At 38.5% G+C, this 11,732-nt stretch overlaps 1 pseudogene; it reads right to left on the reverse strand.

Moving 5' to 3' along the window:
* Positions 1-3,467: 3,467 nt before the first annotated feature.
* LOC121968699 lies at positions 3,468-3,622 on the reverse strand (annotated as a pseudogene).
* Positions 3,623-11,732: the final 8,110 nt, after the last annotated feature.

Consider the following 11,732-nt stretch of genomic DNA (forward strand, 5'->3'; position numbering starts at 1 on the left):
TGATGCATGACAATAAACATGACAATATCCTGAATAGCATAGCAATATGCATACATAAATATAAAAGGTGTACCATAGGACAATGAATCAAATCAAGGTACACAGACCAGATAAGGTATCAAAAACCCTAGGTCCTGAACATGATAAATAATATGGTTGTGTCACTACCTCTATAAATATGCATAATCAGGTAAATACTAACATGAGGTGCATAACAAATAAACAAACAAGCATGTAACAGATCAGGTAGTGATCAACCGAAGCAAATAAGAAAACACAATCGTTGCTATTTGTTAAAGACATTATTATGCATATCAAATGACATAAAGTCAAAAGTACCCGCCTCCAATGGAAAAGATCAATCTGGTAATCGAGATACTCGTCTCGCGTCAAAGTCCTGTAGTAAATCGTACAGTTTAGCTAAGTTGATTATAAACAAATAGCTAAACAAATTCCTAATCCATCGACCATCTAGGGTTAGCTTCATTAACCCTAATTGCACCATTAAATTAATTCTAAACCTAAGTTAACAATTATTGTGAACACAACTAGCAATCATCTACAACGAAGATCAAAACCCTAAACCTTACCTCAATTCACAGTCGTGCTGGTGCTGGAGGAGTGACTGCCGGATCTAAGAAAACCCCACAGCAAAGTAATCACTCTGCCGGACTCACCTCACGATCACAAAATCTCCCTCACTAGAATCAATCGGATCACAAAGAAAACAAGAGATCAACACTACATAAGGATCAAGTACCCGATTCACGAATTAGGGCAGCACCCTACCTCTGTGCTCTGAGCCCCAAATCGACATTGGTGATCTAGGGCTGAGATCCTTCGATGGCGCGGCAGCAACTCACGAAGAGGGAGATGCTCGGCAGTAAAGAACTAGGGCACAAAAAGGGCGGATCAGGAGAGACCAGTGAAGGGGGTTCTCCGCTGGAATGCGTCCGTGCAGTGGTGGCCGAGGAAGAGAAGGGAAACGGGCAGCGCTGTCGAGTGGAGGACGAAGGTATCTGGAGAAGGGCTCGGGAAAATCGGTGACACTGCTGATTAAAGAATAGGAGGAAGAAGCGGTAGCGCCGGCGCTAGGGCAAAGGCGATCGGCGTCGGTGTGCCCCCAATCTCAACGGCGGAGACAAACAAAGGTGTCTGCGTCGCCAGTGGCAGTGGGGATAGGGCATCACGGGGAAGGAGGAAGAAAAGGAATCGGCACTAGGGTTTTCAGCTTTGTATGCGTGGGAAGAGAAGGAAAACCGCCGTGGGCGGTTAGGGCAGGCGTCGGGCGCGAGAGAAGAGGCTCGGGGAAGAGGGAAACGGCGACGGGAAGAAATAAAAAATAAAAAGAAAAAGGAAATAAAGAAAATCAACATTTCCTCGCCAAAACGGGGTAGCCTAAACAAGCTTTCCCGGACCATGTTTTCATCCCCGTAAACTCGTCCATACGAGCTCCGAAAAATTCCAGAAAAATTTCTAAAAATTTCGGAAAATTTTCTTATTATTATTCACCATTTTTCTGGTATTTTACAAGTAGTGCGTACAATATGCAAAAATATAAGATAGTAACAACCTACTATCTTATGTGAGTTTAAGTACAATGCAAGTTTCTTAAAATAAAAATATACCTACGCTTGTATGGAAGATGATGCTCGGTCGGCACTTGAACAAAGTAGTTGCTTGTGTGAAGACGAGTTGTAGAGCAATAGTACGAACAGCAGCAGTTAGCGCAGAGATGAACTTCGAACCCACCAAATTTCATTTTTCCTGCCTTGGACCTCGAGCTCACTTTTATAAGAGTCATCGATGTTTGGTCGACCGATCCCTAGATTCGGTCGATCGAACCAGCTCCATTCCATCTTCGTTGAGCTCCAATGCTGATTCGATCTTCGACATTTAATGACATAAAGTATTCGGTCGACCGATCACTTTTTTCGGTCGATCGAACAGAGAATTTCCCTGTTTGTCGAGATTCGCACTTAATGCTATATTGATGAGGTGATCGTTCGATCGACCGATCTGCTAGTTCGATCGACCAATCTGTCGGTTCGGTCGACCGATCAGCTTAGTTTCCTTCTTTGCTTCTGACCGAACTGATCTGTGTCGCATCATTAAGGTTCGGTCGACCGATCCTTTGGTTTGGTCAACCAATCCTTTGGTTCGGTCAATCGATCGAGCTTAGATCGGATTTCACTCTGCTTTGATCTGAACTAGTGTCTGTTCTGAGTTAGCCTTGTTCGGTCGACCGATCCTCCTGTTTGGTCGACCGACCAGGCCGAACCTGCAAAACAGAGTTAAACAGTACATTTCTGCAAAATAGAGATTAGCACAGTAATATATAAAATGCATGAGTAATAATAATAGACAGTTCAACTATTTTGATCTCAACTTGGAAACCTTCTGGTTTCTTTAGTTGGATTAGCGACCTTAGGTTGTTCCTTTCAAGAACACGACCTCACTGTCGCTCCTCCAGTTGTTTACCTCAACCTACCTATCAAACTTTGATCCTCCAGATATGTTTGGACTTTTCACTTATCCTTGATCGGCTCGCCAGGACTTTCTCTCGATCTTCGGTCCTCTAGACCTCTCGATCTCACTGCTAAGTGTCGAGTCCTATTGACCCACTTGATCTTTCCACATGGGTTCCATGATCTGCTAAGACTTCTTCTTCCTATCCTCCAATTAGGTCTTTCCAGGTTGAGTAAACAGTCTGAACACTTAGTCAACTTGTTAGATCACAACAAGACTTAACTTGAACCTTTGACAACATCAAAACTTAGTTTTGATTCTGGTGTAACAATCTGCACCAACACTAGGGTTACATCCCCTTAGGATTTCCACTGTCCGACTTCACTCACCAAGACTTCCACCACCTAGGGTTACTTCCTTTAGGATTTCCATTGCCTAGCATCACTCACCAAGACTTTCACCACCTAGGGTTACCTCCTCCTAGGATCTCCACTGCCTAACTTCACTCACTAGGACTTACCCTTGCCTAACTAAGTTAGGACTTTTCCTTGCTAGTCATCTAGTCCTGACTAGACTTTTCTCTTCCAAACATCAAGTCTTGTTTAGATTAACCATAGTCAAACTGACTAGACTTAGGTACATTGTCAAATATCAAACCCCTGAAGCTGGTTGTACAAATAGGCAGGAGCAAACAATTAAATATATATAGTATAATATAGGCACATACATGCAGATGAACAGTAGCAAGTAGGTGTGGCAAGTCAATACTGAGGGAGTTAAATGGCGAAGATGGTGAAGACCGACACGAGGGAGCTCGAAGGAGGAGGGTTCAAAAATGTTTAGGTTGTTGAGAGGAGAAGGGGAGATGAAGGGTCTTCGAGAAAGAAAGGGGAGACGAAGGCAAACACGATTAATTCTGATAGGACACTGCAAGAAAAATTATAAATAATGGTGACATGGTGGTGCTATATATATATATATATATATATATATATATATTGGAATGCAACCTAAGGGTGATGCTTGAGAACTCAAACAACTTACTGTAATGAATTTTTCCTCATAAAAAATTAATTTAATTTTTTCTATTAGATATTAAACCGATAAGAATGGATACTACACTTGATCTTAACCAAAAGGCCGAGAAAGTTATTCTTTCTAACGTCGTCGACACAAAGTATTTATAGAAATTTCTTCGCTCATAATATTGTTGATCCTAAGATGTGAGACTAAAAAAATTATAATAATGTATATTTTTTTATTAAAAAATAATGAGAGAAAATTATTAATAAGTCTTAAAATTATTTTTGGTATGAAAAAATATTAATATAATTTATTTTAAATTTCATCAAAATTATCTATTAAAGGTATAGTTTCTTAATTAAATAGTAATGTTGTAAGATTTCCAATGACATGTCCTAGTCACCCCTACTGCCAGTCATCCATCTCACGCACGATGGTGAGATTGAGTGGGTAGGGCTTGACAACCGTGCACTCTACCATCATTGCTCCTGATGAGTGACCGAGTGGATGGGATGCTATCGAAGTACACCTATCCTCCTTACCCCAAATCATAAGTGGGGGAGCTCAATGCTCTTATCTCCCTGAGCCAGTCCAGAGGAGGGATCCTTATTCTGCTTCCACGCTGCGTCACACTACCCATGAGTGGACCAGCGGAACCCTTGATAGAGCAACCTACTGCAACACACCCTGCCTGATAAAAACCACTAACCCATGAGTGGTTGTGTGTGCAGATCTATGTAACTGGTGATGTGCTCAACAATAATGGAGTCAACAATTGCACAGTATGCAATCATGCGAGATGATGCATGACACTAAGCATGGAAATATCCTGATCCTATCCATCTCTACCAAAATGTCTACCAAAAGATATATGGATTAAATAATATGATCTAGGTACACATATCAGGTATGGTAAAATAGATCAATGTCCTGAACATAATATGGCATGGTATGTCATTACCTTAAGGTTATATATAATCAAAGGAACATGAATGCAACAGTAGAAAATAAATACAGCATGCTCAAGTAATAGATAATGACATACCAATACAAAAATGAACATAAATATTACTACTTGTTAAAGACTACTAAGCATATCAACATGACATATCAAAAATAGATAAGTCAAGGAACCCGCCTAAAATAGAAAGTCCAATCCGGTCCAAATCCGACGTCGAGATGCTCGTCTCGCGTCATATATATATATATATATATATATATATATATATATATATATATATATATATATATATATATATATATATACAGAAATCTTATGCTGCGGTGCCTTATGTGCGGTTTTGCTGCGGTACTTGCCACGTCAGCGAGAAAACACAAAAAAATCTAAGCGGTTGAGGGGTCTGGGAGTCTCCTGATCGGTCTGTGGACCGATCAGGCCCTAGGCTAATCGGTCCACAGACCGATCAACCAACTCTCTGTGAGCCACAGACCGATCAGGAGACTCCCAACTCGATCAGGTTGGAGCCTGATCGGTCCAGGCCGATCAGGAGGAGAGCAGCGTGGATTTTTTTTGTGTTTTCTCGCTGACGTGGCAAGTACCGCAGCAAAACCGCACATAAGGCACCGCAGCATAAGATTTCTGTATATATATATATATATATATATATATATATATATATCTTCAACTCAAATGAATAGCTAAATAAAATCCTTAAGAATAATTTAAGGAAAAACGCTAAACCCTAAACCTCATCCTAACTAAATTAAATCTAACGGTTAATTAGGGTTAGATACCTATTCCCCAATCAATCCATTAGATTAATAATCCAAACCTAAATCAATTATACTAATCATGAAGTCTACCTCATACCTAATTCAACACATAAACAATATTCATTTCATTACCCTACTCCTTACCTTAATATAAAGTCGTCCCTGTTGACCCACGACCAGGAACAGCTACTGAAAAATGTGGTCGAAGCAAGCTGGAATTACTGATCACCAAATCAAATACCCAAAATCAAGACTTTCTTATTGAGATCCAATAGGTTTCAAAGTGCTACCGATTGGATCTATAACCCAACCGCATATCGAAAGAGAACCACAACCAGTGATCAAATAAGAAAGAACAACAAAGATAAGATGCTCACCTCACTCACCTATGAGCGGGGGAAAGAAGAAAGAAAGATCGACGGTGGAAGCTCGAGGTTAAGCCACAGGAAGGAGAACCCTCTGTCCAGCAAGCTGATCACCACCAACTCTAGCCGAACTAGGGCACAAATCGGTAGTGGCTACTGCAGTACCGAGCCGGAGTAGAGGAAGGCGGCACGACGATCGACCAAAATGATCGAAATTAGTGACGCTGTGGCACAGCGTCCATCGAGCGTCGCGGTGTCGGCGCGAAGAGAATGGAAGACTCGGTCACTTCGGTGATGGTTGCCGCAGGCCTCACAGCGGCGGTGGAAGAGAGATCTAGGGCAGAGGAGTTTGGGGTCGCGAGGGCACCTCGGCTGAAGGGAAGGGATCGGTTGAGGGAAGAGTCGCCGATCGCCCAGGGAAGAAGACGCGAAGAAAACTAGGGCACGGTGAGGTCCGTCGGTGGCGCGGCAGTAACTCACGAAGAGGGAGAGGCTAGGTTTCAAGCGATCTCCACGGCAAGGGGCGATGGTCAGAGGAGGGAAATTGGTAGAGGTGAGAGGAAGAGGCGAGGCTTCCCTTGGCCACCGATTTTTATCTGCGAGGGAGAGGAAACCGTCACATGCGGTGCCAATTACGAAAGGGAACTGACAGCGTCGGGAATGGCTCGGGCACAAGGGGAAAGGGGAGAAAAATAAAAGAAAAGGAAAAGGAAAATTCAACTTTTCCTCGTTTAAATTAGGGTAGCCTAAACAGGCTTTCCTAGGCCCAATATTTGATCCTCTTAAACTCGTCATACGAGCTCCAAAAAATTCTCAAAAAATTTCTAAAAATTTTGGAAAATTCCCTTATGGTTATTCGCCCTTTTTTGATATTTTACAAAATCATTTAATATTTCATCTTTGGATTGTGATGCTTTGATTATAGAATACCAAAGTGGTGATGCTTTGATGAAATTAATACTAAGATGATGATATATTGATGAAATTGGCACTAAAGTGGTAATGTCAAAACAATACTAAAATGATAATGCTTTCTTTAAAATAGGACTAAGGTAGTGATATTTTAAGTTTTAATCAAAGGAGCCCCAAAATAATTTTTTTTTTATTTAATTTTGTTTTATTTTTTATAATTACTATTAAAAATATAAAATTTTAATTTTTAAATTTTTTTTTATTAAGGTTATTTTAATTTTATAATTTTTTATAATACTCTTTTATATGTTTAAAGAATTTAAATTTTTACCAACAAGAAAAAAACTCATCACTGTTGGCTAGTAATTTATAAAGCACAAAAGCTTAATTAGTCATAGAATAAGGCACTATGTTTGAGTACATATCTACGTTAAACCAAACAAATAAGAAAAACGAATAGCAAAATATCTGGTTGACGATCTCAACCAGATAGGTCATGCTGGAAAAGAAGCATAGTCCATAATTAATGAGTTGATTTTTTAAAATAATAATTCTACCTAAATTTTACTAGCATAACCTTTAGATTCTTTTCCCTTTCTCACATAACATGTTAATTATTCACATAAGTTAAAAGCTATCCAAAAAGATCTAACATGCATTATGTTGGGACACTCCATGAGCTAAAGGAGAGAGGAGGATGAATAACTTGTCTCATTTCGTTGATGATGATATACAGTGAAAAATTTGAAGCAAAGCTCCACCAATACTAACACAATGATTGACTTAGTATTTATCTCAAGAAGAGGTGACTAATCCAAGGATCCATACTCGAGCACGTTTTCCACTATGTAAACACTCATTCTCGGAACAATCCAGATGTGGAGAAATCTCGTACAACTCAAGAACAAGATATACAACTTGAAACAAGGAAACAAATGTAAATACAAATCGAAAATGATTTAACAATTTGAACTTTGAATCCCTTTACATTTTCTTACTTTGAATGTCTCTTGAAGGTGGAAAATGCAACAACACTTTATCTCCCAAAACTTCCAAGAATTGGTGAGCAACCCGGAGAGGAGAGCCCTAGAGCAACTATCATGAAAAACTCTTTTCTAGGACTTCTTCGAGCGACATAATCGCTTAAGAACTTCTTAAGCAATTACCACGTCAGCAACCTACGTAGTGTTAGTAATAGTCCTAAGAGCCAATTATGAGATGATTATGCTTATTGGGTTATTAAGTTAATGGTTAATCTAATATAATAATCCAATCTATTAAGAGAAAAATAAAGAGAAGTTTAATCGGAATTAGACTCATTGAGTTAGACTCAATTGGATCCAATTATTGGATTGAGTCTAATTTGAATTAGATTCATGGAGTCAATTTAATGTCCATGGAGTCAATTGGGATTGATAAGGTTCAATGAGTTAGACTCACTGGGTGAACTTGGATTCACCAAGGAAGTGGAAAGGTCAATTTTGACTTGACCAAAAGGGAAGAGGAAAGGTCAATTTTGACTTGACCAAAAGACTCTTCATGAAAGATGACTAAGAGTTAATTCATGAAGAAGATCAAGAGGCAAAAGGGAGATCAAGAGTTAAATAGACTTTTGGTATTCCATGAGAGTACAAAAGGAGGAATTTTGACCATTGATTGTAAAAAAAGTTCATTTTTGTCTTCTTCTCCTTCCTCCTCTTCTTCCTCTTAGCCGATCCTTCCTCATGGCCAAATCACCTTGTGTGGCTAGCACCACAGAGTTGGTTCTTCTCCAGATCGAGAGTTCGTGAGATGAACGGAACATGTTCATGTGGATATACCGTAAAGGCGCAGACACTTGATCGTGCTGAGACCTGCATCCAAAGAAAGGTTGTTGTCAGAATTACGAAAGGCACGCATCAAAGGTATAATCCTCTCATGTAAGACTTAGTATATGACTTCCTTTCGCATGGATCTTTTTGATAAGTAATTAGATGTTTTCTGCTACGCTTTCACGTATTTAGCGCCAACTCCGCCCATGATGACCGGTCATGGCCGGTCCCAAGCCCGGATAAAGGAGGAGGGTTGCGTTAGGTTGTCAGCCAGCGTCAAATTATGGCAAATATTTCTTGAATGAATCCATTAAACTATTGTGCTAATGCTAGGTTGTTCCCCGGAAGGAACGCGTTGCAGGGTCCGACTGTAACGTCTCGGCAAGGACCGCTACATCTCCAGAACTCAGGTGTAGTGATAAATATGCAAGAGTTCGCGTTACAGGGTCCAACTGTAACGTCTCAGCAAGGACCGCTACATCTCCATGAGAACTTGGGTGTAGTGTTAAATAGGCAAGAGTTCTCACACCATAGGTTTGATAAGAACAAATATGATAGGAAAACTAATAATCTAATATTTGGAACATGGAACATAGGAACTCTCACTGGTAAATCAATGGAGGTAGTAGATATGATGATTAGGAGAAAATTAATATTTTGTGTGTACAAGAGACAAAATGGACAGGTGAGAAGGCAAAGATGATTGAGAACTCAGGTTTTAAGTTATGGTACACTGGAAAGAGTAAAGCAAGAAATGGAGTGGATATTATTGTAGATAGTTTGTTAAAGGATGAAGTTGTAAGAGTAGTTAGAAAAGGGGATAGAATTATAGCCCTTAAGATAATAGAGGCGAAAGAAACTATGAACATAATTAGCGTATATGCACCACAAGTAGGATTAGATGAAGCTACCAAATCAAGGTTTTGGGAGGACTTAGATGAAATATTACAAAATATTTCACCAAATGAAATGATTTTAATAGGAGGTGATCTAAATGGGCATGTCGGAGTGAAAAATGAGGAATATGAAAGAGCACATGGAAGTTATGGGTTTGGAACGAGGAATGAGGAAGGGAAAACCATATTAGATTTTGCGATAGCATACGACCTTATATTAGCTAATACGATTTTTAAGAAAAGAGAAGAACACTTACATTCAAAAGTGGGAATAATAAATCACAAATTGAATTTCTTATGGTTAGGAAGAAGGATAGAAAGATTTGTAAAGATTGCAAAGTCATCCCTGGAGAAAGCTTAACTACCCAACATAGGATAGTAGTGTTGGATATACGCCTCAAACATAGTATCAATAGAAAGAAAATATATACAATTCCTAGAATTAAGTGGTGGAAGTTAAAGGATGGGAAACAACATATATTTAAGGAGAAGGTAGAAGTACAAGCATTAGGTGAAATATACGATGACTCTAATACAACATGGGATAAGATGGTATCAAAGTTGAAAATAGTACCTAAGAGTGTCCTCAGTGAGTCAAAGGGGCATGCACCGCTAAATAAAGAATCTTGGTGATGGAATGAGAAAGTACAAGAGAAAGTGAAAGAAAAATGAATAGCTTATAAGGAATTATATATTAGTAAGAACGAGGAAAACTTAAAAAAATATACAATAGCCAAGAAAGAAGCTAAGAAAGTAGTGGGTGAAGCAAAAAATGAAACTTTTGAACGGTTATATAAAAAATTGGATACAAAAGAAGGGGAAAGAGACATTAATAGAATAGCTAAAGTGAGAGAAAGAAAAACAAGAGATCTTAGCCAAATAAAATGTATTAAAGATGAATGTAATAGGGTATCAGTAAGCGATGGAGAAATAAAAGAACGGTGGAAGAGGTATTTTAATCAACTTTTTAATGAAGGTTTAGGAGACCAACTTAACTTAGGTAATTTAATTAGGTCAAATGAGCATCGAAATTTTAATTTTTATCGTAGAATTCAAACTTCAGAAGTAAAACAAACTTTAAATGAGATGTACAATGGAAAAACCGTTGGACTATATGATATTCCGATAGAGGTATGGAAGTGCTTAGGGAAACAAGGTATTGAATGACTTACAAAATTATTTAACATGATATTGAAAACGAAAAAAATGTCTGACCAATGGAGAATAAGTACTCTAGTTCCCTTATATAAGAAAACACAATCGTTGCTATTTGTTAAAGACATTATTATGCATATCAAATGACATAAAGTCAAAAGTACCCGCCTCCAATGGAAAAGATCAATCCGGTAATCGAGATACACAATCGTTGCTATTTGTTAAAGACATTATTATGCATATCAAATGACATAAAGTCAAAAGTACCCGCCTCCAATGGAAAAGATCAATCCGGTAATCGAGATACTCGTCTCGCGTCAAAGTCCTGTAGTAAATCGTACAATTTAGCTAAGTTGATTATAAACAAATAGCTAAACAAATTCCTAATCCATCGACCATCTAGGGTGTTAGAGTGTATACTAAAAGCCTAACTTTTGGTATAAATATTTATCTAGAAATAAGAATCACATTGGTCAAAAGTCTATATTTATGATAAATGTAGTTGCTCAATTAATTTATATTATAGATAACATGGTGTGTGGTGTCACACATAGAAGATCATGTTATTGGTTCCTTATAAATTATAAACAGTAGCTCACGACCAAGATGGAAAGGAACAAACCATTGGAAGGTCGTAGTGTAATTAGGTATTAGTATATCTTAACTATATAATTACACTAGTACACTTAGAGTGTATTGAGTAGGACCATTTGAGGTCGTTCCTTTTATACTGACTTTATAAAGGAACAAAGACCTCAGTTATTATGGAAGTGTGTGCTCTTAATCCTAATATAATAACAAACACATATATTTGATATTTATTTCTTTAATTTATCAATGGGTGAGATTTAGTTCGATGAATCAATAAGCCCGATAAGTTGGGAAATGATATCACTTATAGTGTGTGTTGTTGATTATAGAAGGAAACTGTGTCCTAGTAATCTAGGTTGAGAATGTCCCCAAGAGCTCATAAGGATTGTCATGTTAAACCCTGCAGGTGGACTTAGTCTGACATGATGATGAAGTTGAGTGGTACTACTCTTGGAGCTAGATATTAATTAAGTGAGTTGTCAGTAACTTACTTAATTAGTGGACATTTGTTATCTTAAACACAGGGAGACTAACACACTCATAATAAGAAGGAGCCCAAAATGTAATTTGGGATTGGTGCGGTAGTTCAATAATAGTTCTCTAGTGGAATGAATTATTATTGATAAAATTAAGTTGTGTGTTCGGGGCGAACACGGGATGCTTAATTTTATCGGGAGACCAAAACCAATTCCTCCTCTCGGTCCCTATCGTAGCCTCTAGTATATAGAGATTTATACCCACCGCATACCCACCTTCTTACCCATCCAATGGGGCCG

This window comes from Zingiber officinale, chromosome 3B (assembly GCF_018446385.1).
Source record: "Zingiber officinale cultivar Zhangliang chromosome 3B, Zo_v1.1, whole genome shotgun sequence".
In the NCBI taxonomy this organism is placed as follows: Eukaryota; Viridiplantae; Streptophyta; class Magnoliopsida; order Zingiberales; family Zingiberaceae; genus Zingiber; species Zingiber officinale.